This window comes from Alligator mississippiensis, chromosome 1 (genome assembly GCF_030867095.1).
Source record: "Alligator mississippiensis isolate rAllMis1 chromosome 1, rAllMis1, whole genome shotgun sequence".
Taxonomy (NCBI): domain Eukaryota; kingdom Metazoa; phylum Chordata; order Crocodylia; family Alligatoridae; genus Alligator; species Alligator mississippiensis.
Window position 1 is genome coordinate 383,540,527 of NC_081824.1, and position 14,222 is coordinate 383,554,748.

Below are 14,222 nucleotides of genomic sequence, written 5' to 3' on the forward strand. Positions count from 1 at the left end.
TTTCATTTTTAAAACATGTCTATATTCCCTAGACTATTCCTATTATGCATTTCAAGGCACCATTATCCTATTATATTTTTTTATATTAGTTTTATTATGTCATTAAAGAGGAGTGATATTAACACTATAAGCACCTTCTTTCCAGAGTCAGGCATTCATTCATCATAATAGTCTAATACAAAACATGTATTATAGAGGTGCATGCTCATAAATAGCTCCATCTCCTCTAATTTTAACAAAATCCACAGAGACTGCATATCAATCTTCTTAATTTTTTGGCTCAAACTGCAAGGCTGTTAAGACTGAATTTATCTGATTATATTTAGAATGAACGGATAGCTGGAATGAACAGGCAGGATAGCTTTTGATCCCAGTGGTTATTTTTTATTCATACAAGACATGTCAAAGATCATCTTCATCTGCTGACCTTATTCACAGTGCCAACCAGTTTCAATCTGCGAACATCAGTTAAATACAAGCAATAATGAGTAAGGTGTTTTTGTCTTATGTTGTTTGTGTGGAATTCATGCTGCTGGCTTCCTTGGCAATGTAAAATAAATAAAATATAAAAGCACTAAGATGAGTGTGATCTTGGCAGCCTTCAATACTTTTGTTCCATCTTTTCTGTCTTGTGACAGTAAAGTACTATATTTATTTAGCATTCTTGTCTTTTCCATGAGATACTGTCTATTTCCTGAGTACTACTATTTTTTTTATAACCTTCCCACTGATAGGGAACCAAAGGTAATATTGTAGTGTATTAATCAAGTAAATGGATAGAGCTTTCCAGAGCCTACCAATCACTTGATAAGGAAAACAAAGAGAGAGAGAGGGAGAAAGAGAGAGAGACAGAGAGAAGATTAAATTAGAGGCTGTTCAAATGTTTTATACTAGTGATGAATAAATGTCAGCTTTTACTAAAATCTGTTGTGAAGTGTTTGGGTTTTGATTAGCACAGGACAAGAAAAAGGAGAATTAAGACCATAAATGTTATGCAGCAATACAAAGATATTGAAATTAGGAAGAAATATTAATGTGACAAGTGATATTCTTTAAATGGTGAAACAACTGATTCCCTTATAGTCAAAGCAGGCATGGAATACTGTGACTAATGTGAATGTCCTTGGCAAATGGATAAAGTTATCTGCCTGTTAAGGAGATATAGTTTAAGCTGTTAGTGTCGGAAACTAACAGACCACCAATGAAGTGGGACCACGAGAAACAATCCTTGCGTATTTGTATTTACCCTAGAGTAAACAGAAATTGCAGCTTGATCAACTGATTGTAATCCTCACCTGGGAAATTTGAAATCACCACCTGTTGTTTTCTTTGGATGGCAATGTGTTACACTCCAGTTGGTTTCAACAGAATTTAGAACATCAGTTTATTCTAGGGGGTACATTTGGAGCTTCACTTAGTTCAATTCATTTCCTTTAAGCAACCAAATCACCAGTTAGCTCTGAGGGCTATGCATGTGGCTTTAATATGATATCTACATTTGAATTAAGGTATTTGTATATCTTAAAGCAAACAGAAAACACTCACCCAGGTTGTTGGAGACTGCATTGGTACTTATACCTGTGAACTACTGGCTTTAATATCCTAGAATAAGAAGATTAACAGTTACCACTACTCCCTGCTGCCCATTCCCTGCCAAACAGCTCTGAAACAAAAATCAGTTTTATCAATGAAAAGATTAGGTTGGGTTAATCACAGGGTGCTGACAAATGTGCAGGCCCCTGCTCTAAATCATAGTGTTTAACACAAAGTGCCATGAGTCAGAGTACCTTCCTGACCCAACAGACATTTGCCTGTTCAGTTGCGGTGGGGAGGGGGGGATTAGGCCTGCCTGCAGGAGCCTGAGGAGCCTGCTTGCAGCTGAAGAGCTGTCCGTCTCCTCCAGCCCTGCCACCCCTCCCAGCTCAGGGACTGTCAACAGGAAGGGAGGGTGGAGAAGGGAAGGGGAGTGAACTGCCGGCTGGAGTTTGCCTGGCTTGGAGGGGGCTCCAATTCACCTGCCCCCCCTTTCAGCTCAGGCCACAAAAACCCCAGCTGGCAGCTCACTCCCCTTCCCCTGTCCCTCCTCCCTTTCTGCTGACAGCCCCAGGGGCAGGGCCAGGTTGCATCAGACAATCCCTGGTCGCATGACAATTTTGTAACCCTAGGGAACACATGTTCCGTAAGGTGCCGTAAAGCAGAGTGACTTTATCTGATTCCTCATTTGATGAGAGTTCATTTGTCATGCAATCAGCCACTTTAAAAGTACCCTGCAGCTGTGCATGTGTGTCACAGCATGGCTGTATAAACACTTTCAGAGAGCCAATTGAATGAAAAATGTAACTTCTGTCCATGCCCTGTACAGTGATTAGATTCAACTGTCTGATGACATTTGCTTAATAAAGAGTCTATGATCAGTAGGGCTGTGTGAAGCTTCAGGTGCTGATTCAATTTGGAGGAGATTTGGCCTGATTTCGTGGCCAAATCTCCAAATCTGAATTGAATCAAGAGACCAGTTAAAAGGTCCAAATCAATTCAAAGTTCAGAAAAGATTTGGAGAGCTTCAGCGATTTGAGCAGTCTCCATTTACTGCAGCAGGAAGCTGGACCCAGACTCCATGCTAGTAAGAAGGGGGCTGGAGGAGGGGGGAGGAGACCATGGGGGGACCACTTCCAGGCCCCATCCCCTGTCTGCTCCTCCAGGTTCCCTGAGCACCCTGACCCCCACCCACTCTCTCAGCCCCTCTACCATGGCTGCCCCACCCACCCCAGCTCTTTAAAACAAAGCTCCTTATTGACTGATCCCCACTGCCCTCCACTGTCCCACACCGTGTGGGGGGGCTCTGCCATGAGCCCACCAACCCCTGCCCGTTCTCCCAGCCCCTCCCCATGGCTGCCCCACCCAACCCCAGCTCCCAGACCTTAAAAAAAAAAAAGCCCCCACTCATAGGCAACTGCAGCAGTCTCAGGGCTTCTGGGGGCTCATGACAGAGCCCCCCCCCCCCCCCCCACAGCATGGGGCAGCAGGGATTGCCCCCTGCTTGGCAGGATCCAGTAAGTTGGGGCTTTTTTTTTTTTTTTAAGGGCTGGGAGCTGGGGCAGGCAGGGCAGCCATTGAGAGCAGGTGGGGATAGGGCCAGTTCAGGGATTAGGCCAATTTGGCAGTGGCCAAATCTCCAAATCAGATTTGGCCAAATCGATTTGTGACAGTGATTCAAATCACCAAATCAAATCACTGTCCCCTGAATTGCCCGAATCCAAAGTGAATACTAGCTGCTTTGCACAGGCCTAATGATCACTTGGTAGGTTGAAAGATAATCCTAACCTTGGTCTGGATGGACCTTGTCTAATATGAAGTTCTATTCCCCTCTAACATTCCCTGTTCTACCTGTCCACTTCTAAAGTTAAACTTTATCTGTCACTTCCCTCTTTTTTTTATTTTCTTCTCCCTTTAATACCCCTATACAGCATTAGATGTAAGTGAACTAGGGGTCACTAAACATTATGCACCTCTGTTGAGTTAGTCCATAAGGTGCAACTCTACCCTGCCTTTTACCCTTATTTTTATAATTTTTTGTGTAGTTTTTTATTAGGGTTAGTATAAAATTACTGCCCATTTGACAGATAGATTAGAAGTAGCTAAATATCATAAACAGCATTTGGTCTTAGGTAAAGTAGCCTGCTGCATTAAAAGCTCAAACACTATCGTGTCAATTGCTATAGAAATAAATACGTAATGTCTTGGCATAAATACTTTCATTTTCTGTTCACTTGGGATAATTTTAAAGTACCCCTTGTAATAACAAAGCATAATAGGAAAATATTTGAACTGATAATTTTGAGGGATGAATAACAGGCACACTCTTGGTAGTTAAAGACTGATTTCATTTTTAACAAGAGTGAACTGCAGAATAGAAAGCTACTAGCTGAATTCTGTTGTATAACCAGTATATACATCACAATTCTGTTGCCATTTCTGTTTGAAGCAAAAAGATATGCAGCCAGGAATGGCTTAGGGTAAAGACAAATGAGCCAAGGGAATCTGCTTTCAACTAGTCTCTATTAGTTGTATCCTTCTCTTTGTAAATAAGCAAATTATGATTTAAGCATTTACACAGCCAAACATTAAATCTGCAGCACCACAGTAGAGGTAACAGATGTGCTGGGTGGTCAAACAGAGTAATCAGGAATGAATAGATTACATCTGAACTTCAATAAAAAAAAATCAAAACAAACCAAAAAATTAAGCAGATAACATATATGTAGTTATTTATATGCTTTATCTTGGACTCGAGGCAATCAAGTATATCTAACCACTTTAATTTAGTGGTGAATAAAGACTGATTGTGGGAAAGAAAGGTCTTTGTCAGTTTGTACTTTGTGGAATTTTCTGTATGTATGATTAATGTGCAAAAGGTCTATGAGACCAGAGTCCAGAATTACTCCTAGCTGTTACTGCCATCTACTGACTATGCCAACCACATTTAAAAAAATAAAATAAAGGTCACTACACTCTGTTGGTTTTACAGCTATAGTCATACCTCAAGAGGATACTCTCTTCACCTTTCTCTAGAGATTTAAAACAAACCAGTGATAATCAAGGTCAGGTTAAAGCAAAGAGCACTGTTAAAATATTTGCTGCTACCCTCCCAAAGCCAGGTAAAGACAGGAACATTCTTAAAATGGGGAAGACAGTATATCTAAAGCATAAGCAAAATAGGTAAAATCTTTAATGTATATCACCCGCATAAATCAAGATCATAACAAGATCTTTATTATTTGTGTATTCTGGGAACATCTACATGTGCAATTAGTACACCTGAATAAACTTCAATGCAATTCACACCAGAGTCAACTGCTCCCAGGCACAGCATCTTCATGTGTGTCTGGGACCAAAGCAATTAGAGCCAGGCCACAGCAGCCTTGGGATGGCAGGGAGCTTGGAGGGGGTCAGTGGAGAGTGGCCATTGAAGCATCCCCAGAATGCAGGACATCACATTTGGTGAGGGGCAGGACCACCAGTTCCCTTGGTTAATCAGCAGTGAGTGGTGGAGTTGCTGCCTCCTTGGACAATCAGCTGTGAGGGTTGAGGCCACAAGGCCCCTTAGCCAATCAGCAGCAAGAGGCAGGGTCACCACAATAAGGCGACCTCCTTCCCTCCCTCCCTGGCTGGCTCAGAACCCTGCTCCTCCTGGCTGTGTACCACCCTACCTGTAAGCTTAGCCAATATACTTGTGGGGACAAGTGACTGACATGTATTTCCACCAATGAACTGAAAAACAGGACTTTTTGCAGTCTGTTCCCCATTATGAAACAGACAGGGGACAAAGGGTTTTAAAAAAAGGACAGTCTAGTATAAAACAGGACCAATGGCCACCTTAAGTCAGGCCTGGGCTCTAGGTGGTGGTGTTGGTTGGCAGAGGGCCTTACTGGAGCACGAAGGGGCCAAAGTGATGGGCTGAGTAGGCAGCCTCTGCTCTTTTGCACCTTCATGCAGCCAGGACAGGCTTAAGGTAAAGCCTTTCCCAGCCAGCCTTGGTCATCATCTACACGAGTTTTTTTAGTGGAGTTAATTTATCTACTATGCCCTAATACCAGTGCTCATATAGAAAGTGTCAGTTTATTGTGGAGCTAATTAGTCAGCACCACAGTAAAGCTCACATGTAGTTGCACCCTCTGGCCATGTCTGGCCATGAGTGGGGATGTTTATTTCCCTGGGAACAAGAAACAGTAGCACACCTTGTGCCACTGCTATTTGTCCTTGGGGAACCCTTGTGCCACATGTTACCCAGGGTGGGGTAGAGGAGGGTGGGGCAACTGTGCTGGCCACAGCAGACTAACCTGGGGTTCCCAGGTTTGGAGAAGCTGTAGCTGCAGCAATCCTGCTGCTTGGAGCCAAGCCAGCAGCTTGAGTGTGGCTGCAGCCAGCCAGGTTCTGGTTTTGGGTGCCCCTGCATATGCCACCCCACCTTTTTTTTGCACAGGTTTTCTTGACCCCAGGATCTCTCTGTGGCACCATACCATACGGCCATGCTCATCTGAATCCAGCCTCTATGTGTTTAACAAATTAGTATTGCTGTAGTTATTTCTCCCCACATCAGGAATAACTAACTTAAATTTCTGTTTTACGCATTATAATTAAAAAACTGAAGTGATTATTTGATAGATTGCAAACAAAGGCCTATTTTCTTAATGGACCTGAACTAGTGTAGAATTACAACCTTAAGCAGTATTATACAGTCATGAGCAGAAAAGATTTGAAAAATTTTGAGATGTCTGGAGCACATAGCTTCTGTTTTGAATCCAAACACCATGATATAATAAAAACATATTTAAATTAAATCCATTCTAAAATTCTTCTAAATTCAAAGGTGATCTTGCTCATTGTTCATTAGCCCTCCTGGGAGAGAGGCAACATCTTCTAATACAACTGTCTGGAAATATTCTTTAAGGATCTCCCTGAAAAATCACAGTGGTTTCTCCACAAACTAAATTTGGAGAAGACTCTCCATATTTCTTTTTGTGGGGCAGGGAAGGCTGGGGGTGTTAAGGAATTGTCTATACTTGAATGGAACTATTAATACATTCTCATAATATAAGAAGTGCCAGTTCTTTAACATCTAACTTCTATAGTTTCTCTACAGATGATGACTTCCTTAATTTTAGTTTTCAAATGTTATATGCATGAGACCTGTCAAGCCCTTTCTGAGGAAACATGAGGGGCTTTTCTGCTCTTAGGGCACATCTGCATGTGTGCACAGTATCCTACTTTACTGTACATGAAAGCAACACATTAACAAATGCACTTATGCTAATGCACAGTAAAATTGGCTATCATGCATTGCAGGTTACCTAAAAAGCATGCACTTGTACTACTGCACATAAGGGCAGCCTAATGCACATTAATTTAGTACCTCAAATTGGAGGTACTAAATTTAATGTGCATTAGGGAAAGCGCATTAATGTACATGTTAGAAACACCATTAGTGGGCAACATTTTCACTCATATGAGGAAAGCTGTGAGTGCTTTCTAAAGGATGAAATGAAAAGAAAACTGAAGAAGGCTAGCTGAGGCCAATTACTTGGACATTATAGTATTTGGAAAGACCTCAGCACAGCACAAAGAACATTTGATACCTTTATTTTAAAATGAAGACAGAATAGTTTGATTTTAAGTGCCACTTCAAAAAGATAAAACTTTCTAATAGTGACATCCCACAGGAGGCCTGGAAGGTGTAATCATCATGCACACTTTCTGAATGATCAATCTGTATTCTTTTCTGGTACTTATCTCCTGCCATGAGTATTGCAAAGAGTATTTGCTGCCAGTTTAGCACTCCTGTGTGCATAATTATGCAACAACTTGTATTATCATGGGAAGACAGACAAAATACAAAGAATATGATTTAACTAAGCTGCAACTTTCTAAAGCAATGAATTTGGGAATTATTCAGCAATAGCCTATCCAGTACAGATAATCCTACCTCTGCCATCTGAACCACCTGGTAGAGAGCTGATATCAACCCCTGCGTCCATTCCACAACTCTTGCTTGGACTCTGCTGTTCTCCTATGCATGAGTGGGGAAAGAGGGCAATTTCTCATGTTATTGTTTCTTATTAGAAGTTCAAATCCCATTGCCCCCTTTAGGAGACGTCTTCAAATCCCATCTCCTTTAGGAGATGTTGTCTTCAGTTCCTTTTCCAATTCTGGAATATTAGTGGAGAATTGCCCTTTTTCTCCCCATCTTGGATGAAACTAAGCAAAGTGACTACTAAAGCTGGCCCCATAAATTTTAGAATATAACTTACCTACTGGGCCACTGGCCTGCTGACAGGTTGGCAAAAAGCCTGATCTGACAGTGAAGGAAAAAAAATCCTATCTAAACGTTTAAATAGGATTATCATGATGCCATGGCAAAGCCTCAAAATCCAGGCCTGCTCTAATTACAAGGAGAAGAGCTTCTCCTTAAGGACACAATAAAGTGCCCCTGAACAAGGAAAAGGACTTACCTAAGCCCTCCCCTTGGTAATGTAAGGGCATGTTTACACATGCTCTGGGGTGGGGGCACTTTAATTAGAGCACTCAGGAGCCACTCTAATTAAAGCACCCACAGCATCATGTGTATTCAGCATCCCCATGCTTCAAAATGGCAGTGGAGGCACTTTAACAAAAGATCATTTGATATGCTTTAGTTAAAGTACCCCTGCCACCATTTTGAAGTGCAGGGACACTGTTGAGGCTGCTGGAGTATGCTAATTAGCATGGTGCAGCAGACTTGATTAATCGAGTCTGCATTAACATGTGCTAATTAGTACATGTTGGAGCAGGCTTCAGGCATGCATATAGGTGCCCTAAGAGCCTAGGGGTTTAACTCAAAAAGATTATTCAAGATAGAAAGCTAAAGGCCTGCCTTCAAATTTCTACACTCATTTATGCTAATCATTTATACTACATGAACACTCACAGTTGAACTAAATGTGGTAATACTTTGCAAACTATTTGAGCTGTAAAAAGTCTCTATTTCATTCTTTAGAGTTATGTTAAATATTACTGCAAATGGGCTCAACTTTTAGAATGCTTATAGTGAAGCTAAACATGCAAAAGTATATTTAACTTCATTATTCACAGCACACCCTATATCTGTAAGGTATTCCAAGTAGTAAAACAACCATTTATTCTACTTTCTGATGAGCTAGGATCCCACTCTTTCTCTAGGTCTGCATTTTACTTATAAAATTCTGTTTTAAATTGAAACCACTCAAAGCAAACATCAATTCATACTTAAGGCTGAAACTTTCTCACTCATAAATTGTCAGTTTATTCCAGAGGTAGAGTACTGTGGACTAAATTCTTTGCCATATGCAATAACATAGACTTGTGAATATTAAGTGTAAATAACATTGACTGTAAATATGATGGAAAGTTTCGTTGAAAACAAGAATTCCATTTTACAAAATCTTTCTAAGGGTTCAAAGTTTATTTCTATTCAAAAGCAGAAAGAAAAAGAAACCCTCTGTAATGAAAACTTGCAATTTTTTTGTTTGTTTATTTTTTGGTTTGGGGGTTTTTTTGCAAAAAAAAAGGAAGTGAGATTCACCCCCCTGTGGTAAATAATCCACTGGTTACAGCATTTACTTAGGAGACAGGAGACGCCATTGGTACAGACATTCAAAAATCCTGAGGAGGAATTGATCTAACTTATGTGGGTTTCTGTGAGTGCCCTAGGTTAGGTAGGTAGAGAACAGAACACGTTTGCCTTTTTGTTGGGGAGGGACGGGGTATGCAGGCTGCCTGCACTGGCTGAGGGCAGCAGGTTGGGGCACTCCTACCTGCTGGCTTCCATCAGGCTCCTTGGGCTACCAGAGACTGTCAAGCATAGCCAAGCACCCAGGCCACTCCTGATTGGCTGCTGGGCATGGTAGAGCATGGCCCCGACTCCCTGCCAAATCAGCCCATGTCCTACATACTCCAGAAGTTTCCTGGGGCATCTGCCTGGTTTCCCTGGCTTGGATGCTCGGTTCCCCTCATCCCCAACAACCCTCACCACCCTAGTACTCCAGAACCCTATAGCTATGGGTCACAACAGCTTTGAAGCACCCCAGGTTCACATGGCCCAGGTACCTGCAAGAAGTGGCCAAGATGTGGTAGTCACTGGGTTGCCTCTGTGCAGGCTCAGTCATGATGTTCATCCCCCTGCCACCCCATCCCACCAGAGATGAGCCACTTGCAGGCTCCTGCTCAGTAGGCAGCCCATGCTAGGGTCCAGGTGGGAGGGTGCCTGGCTCTGAGCACCGAGATATGGTGTGTAGGAGCCAGGATTGCAGTCCATGGGGCTACACCCATAAGTGAAGACATGGGGAACCCTAGCTTGGTGTGCAGGAGCCAAGGTTAGGGCCCACAGGACTGTGCCTATATATAGGGGCATGGGAGTCCCTGGGTGGGTGTGCAGGAGCCAGGGTTGCCATCCATGGAGTTGTACCCAAGCACTGGGGTTCTTGTGGATTCTGTGTCAGGTCTGTGTGTATATTGTGGAGTAGTTTGTGACAGGGTGCAGAGGCATGGGTACCCAGGTCCTGAGGTTCATGCAGGGGACACAGATACCTCCCTTCCCACTGGCTGCATGCCTGTGGATGACAGATAGCCAAAGGCAGGAGGTGGGGCTGTGGAAAGAGCCTATGCTTACTCAGTTCTGGGAGAGCTTGGGGGGGCAGGTCTGCTGGGGCTCAACCAGAGCAGCCAAGCACAGGCCAAGTACTAGTGCACTTCCCTGTGAGAGGAGGGAGGCTGCAAAGGAGCAGGGATGCTGGAGGACAGCAATCTAACTTGAATCAATGGGGGACCTGGTACAGAAGTTCAATTCACCAATCTAACCTAAATCAATTAAGTTTGAGCAAACATCAATCCAGGTCTATCTTAAAAATGGTTCTGCCATTCTTACACCAGTCTGTGTGTGCCAACTTTCTGTATGGTTGCAGGTTTAGATCAATTTGCAATCACTTAGACTGGTTTATATGTAATATCTGTACTTGGCCCATGTTCAAGCCCTGACTGATATGGGTAAAAATTAAACTTGAATCTCTTATAGCTTGTCCAAGTGCCCTAACTACCAGTCTATTAGCTTCTAGACTGGGTCCCTACTTCTCTTCTTTTCATTTTCTGAGGCTCACTTGTTGCCTACTGATTTTGTGAATGTCTATTTAGGCAGATTTTTTTTTTGTGGTTTTATTATAAAATGGAATTTGCATGCACATCTTTTGAATTCTTGCTTCTGAAACAGAAGTTTTTAAATTTATGTCTCTAGTGGCTAATAGTGGAAAACCTAGTGAAAGGAGAGGATCAAATACTTCAGTTCTCAAAGCAGTCTCTCAGTAAAATGGCTACTGCCTTGGAAAGAAGTGCAAGGGGAAAATGCATCTTCACTACTATCTGGTTTACCCAATGACTGTTAAGTACAATATGCAGAAACATCATTGTGAAAGGAGCCAGAACCTGTATTCTGTTACCTAGGCCACTATCCAGCAAAGCTTTTAAGCCCATGCTTAACTTTAGCCATGCAAGTAATTAATTTGAAGCCTACATTCTTGTAAATAAATGCGAGCTTAACTGCTTTGCTACATAGCAGCCCTATGTACAAAATGTACAAAACTCACCTCCACATTCCTCAGGGATAGAAACCTCTTCCAGAGTACCTCTTGCCAACACACAGACTCCTACTCCTGCCTAAATCTGCACTAGGAATCATTATTATTCAATATTGGACAATTACTAATAGTCACTGTTGTATCTGATCCAGAAATTCATCTAAAAAAGTAGATTCATCCCATCCTTAGATGCAAGTACATCCCATTAGATGAACTCTTTGGTCAAAGTAACATCAAGGAACACAATTTAAATTTCCCAACTGTAGCCAAAATGTCTGACATTAGAATCAAATGTAGGTTTTAACATATATTCCCTGTGGCCTTCAAGTTACATTGAGCAAAGGATTCATTTAAATGTGCAAACCTAGTGCTCGCCTCTTACTGAGTTACACAACCTTAAATTATTTATAATAGAAATGCTGACACCATCTTAAGCACAGTGGCATGAACATATTTCTGTAAAAAAGATGATCCTGTTAAGATGTTAAACTGAATATATTTGCCTAAATTCTAAACTATTTTACTTTTTAGTCCACAGGTGACAATATTAATAAGATTACATTCTTCTTACAGGCTGTAAGCATTATATTTACATTTTGCTTTCACATATATCAAGGCAAAACTTTTAAATCAGATGCAACTCTGCAATAGGCCAAATGGAAAGCTATAACCTGTGCACATTTCCCCCCTAAATAAGTGGGGGAGCTGATTTTCTGCCTGGGATGGAAACACCGTGCTTTGGTTCCAGCAGCTGTGGTATTATTGTTCAAGCAGCTGAGGAAATCAATTAACTTAATGGCTCATTGTTCTCTATGCCACAGCTATTAATGATTGCCTCTCCTTTTTAGTGATCTTGATATTTCAGTAATCAAGCTAATTTTTAGAGTTATTTTGCCCTTTGCTAGCTGGCCCTTTTCTCTTATTTCATAGCTGAAGCAGGAAAAGGATGGTAAAAGAGCAGAAGATTAGGCTCTGTCCCTGCTGTTTGCAGTAATGGCTGTGCTCTGGAAAACCAGCCTTTCAAAAACAAGGTATGTATTATATTTTGGGGTGTTGTATACAAGAAAATTTGGTATTTTGGGTGCATGTAGATGTGTGGAGATGCTGCTCCAACACGCTGTCTTTACAATGCATTGGAGCAGACTTGATTAATCATCAAACAAGCTTTAGTTAAAATGCCCCTTCCCTCCCCCCCATTTTGAAGCATGGGACACTAAATATACAAGATGATGCAGGCACCTTAATTAGAGCAGTTCTCAGAGCCACTGCTCTAATTAGAGCCACTCTAATTAAAGCACCCCGCCCCCCCCCCTTCGCCTTACCACTGGAGCACATGTAAAGATGCTTTTTTGTGCGCATCACTAAAACAGTTTTGACACGAGAGTTTCTTAGAAAAAAAAATTATTGTGGTGCCACCAGTGGTGATTTTATCACAATACTTGTGAAACCCCCTTAGAGCCAACTGTGGCAGATTCCCTAAAATTCCCTAATGCAGGGGGATTTAGGATTAACCCCTGGACATTCACTGAACATCTGCTTCCAGAGGTCTTTCTGGATTCAAGGTTTTCCTTTGTTTAAACCATGTCCGAAATCACAAAGATATATTCAGATAGCAAACATACTCTGCACAGTGATAAAAATCAACATAGCAGAATGTATTGACTTTTCAGTGAGTGCACGTGTACCATATCAGTAAAACAAACACCAAAAAACTGCATGACACCCCACACACACTTTGACTTATAGCAAGGTTTGACAAATGCATCTGGCAGTCTCAGAGGCTCTTCAGGTAGGTTCATATTTGACTACAGGTTGCTTGTTTTTTCTTTATGTTTGAATTATACAGAGCCTGTAGGCAGGAGACAGAGCTAATGAGGTACAATCTTCCAAAATGTAAATAACTGCAAAATAGTCATAAAGATGTGAATGTTACCACATGCTCCATAAACATCATGTTCCATTCACCTTTGGGTGCAGACAGAAGTAATAAGTGAAACATTTCAAATGTCTTTGAAATACTTAAAAGGGGCAGCTGTACAAACATATATACCCTTTGATACATTCCAGACAGGACTTGGTATTTGACTGGTCAAATAAAGTTTGATCTATTGAATGATCAAATATTGGTCAAAATTATAAAATAGGTTCAAGTAATACACAGAAAAAGCACAAAAATTCCATTAAGAAATGTGTCAAAAACAATAAAAAATCATATTTCTGTCAAGAAAACTACAAACAAAATGAAGGGTTTGTTTTGGGGTTTTTTTGGATAATCTTTGACCAGTCAAAAAATAAGCTATCAATTAACTGGTAAATTGAAAATATTTGACTTGTCAATTGACTGGCTTGCCCACTCCAATATCAGAAATGGCTAAAGTGAAATGAAGTACTGTTTTGGAGCATTTCACTTATTGCATGTGCACAAGGAAAGGGGACAAACAGGTCCTCCAGAATCCTACACTGCTCTTCCTCCCACCCAGGGAGGAAGAAGTTGGGGCAGGGTACAACAGAGGCTCCAAGCTGAGATGCTACCCTTTGAAAAATTTCCAAGGCCATACAACTTGGAAAAATTTAAAAAGTTACTTCTGTCCACAACTTCAAACTTGTTACTTCATAAACTTTAATGGTGTCTTGCAACTCACAAACACGGTAAACAGAAAGCAAGTAGATGCTGAGGTACATTTACCCTATTTGCCTCTTGAAGTTCCTTAATGCTGCTTTGCTGAGTAGTCTCTGAATATATCTGGTTATACTATTTTAAAGAAACCATAGTGCAGCAATGATTTGACAGAGTATACGTGAGTTAACATGCAAAAATGTACAAAAAATATTTTAAAAGAAAGTGGTTGTAAAAATGTTGATGCCTAATACTAGTCGCTTATATGCTACAAGAAGGTAAACTATACTGGGTGCATCTACACATGCAAATAATACAGGTCAATAAACTCCAGCACAGTTCACACCAGAGTTTATTGCTCCCAGGCACCACATTTGCATGTGCACCTGACAATATAGCATGTTGAGCTGGGGCAGAATAACCCTGGATGGCAGATGGGCTGGGGCTCAGCCTGCCACATCAGGGCT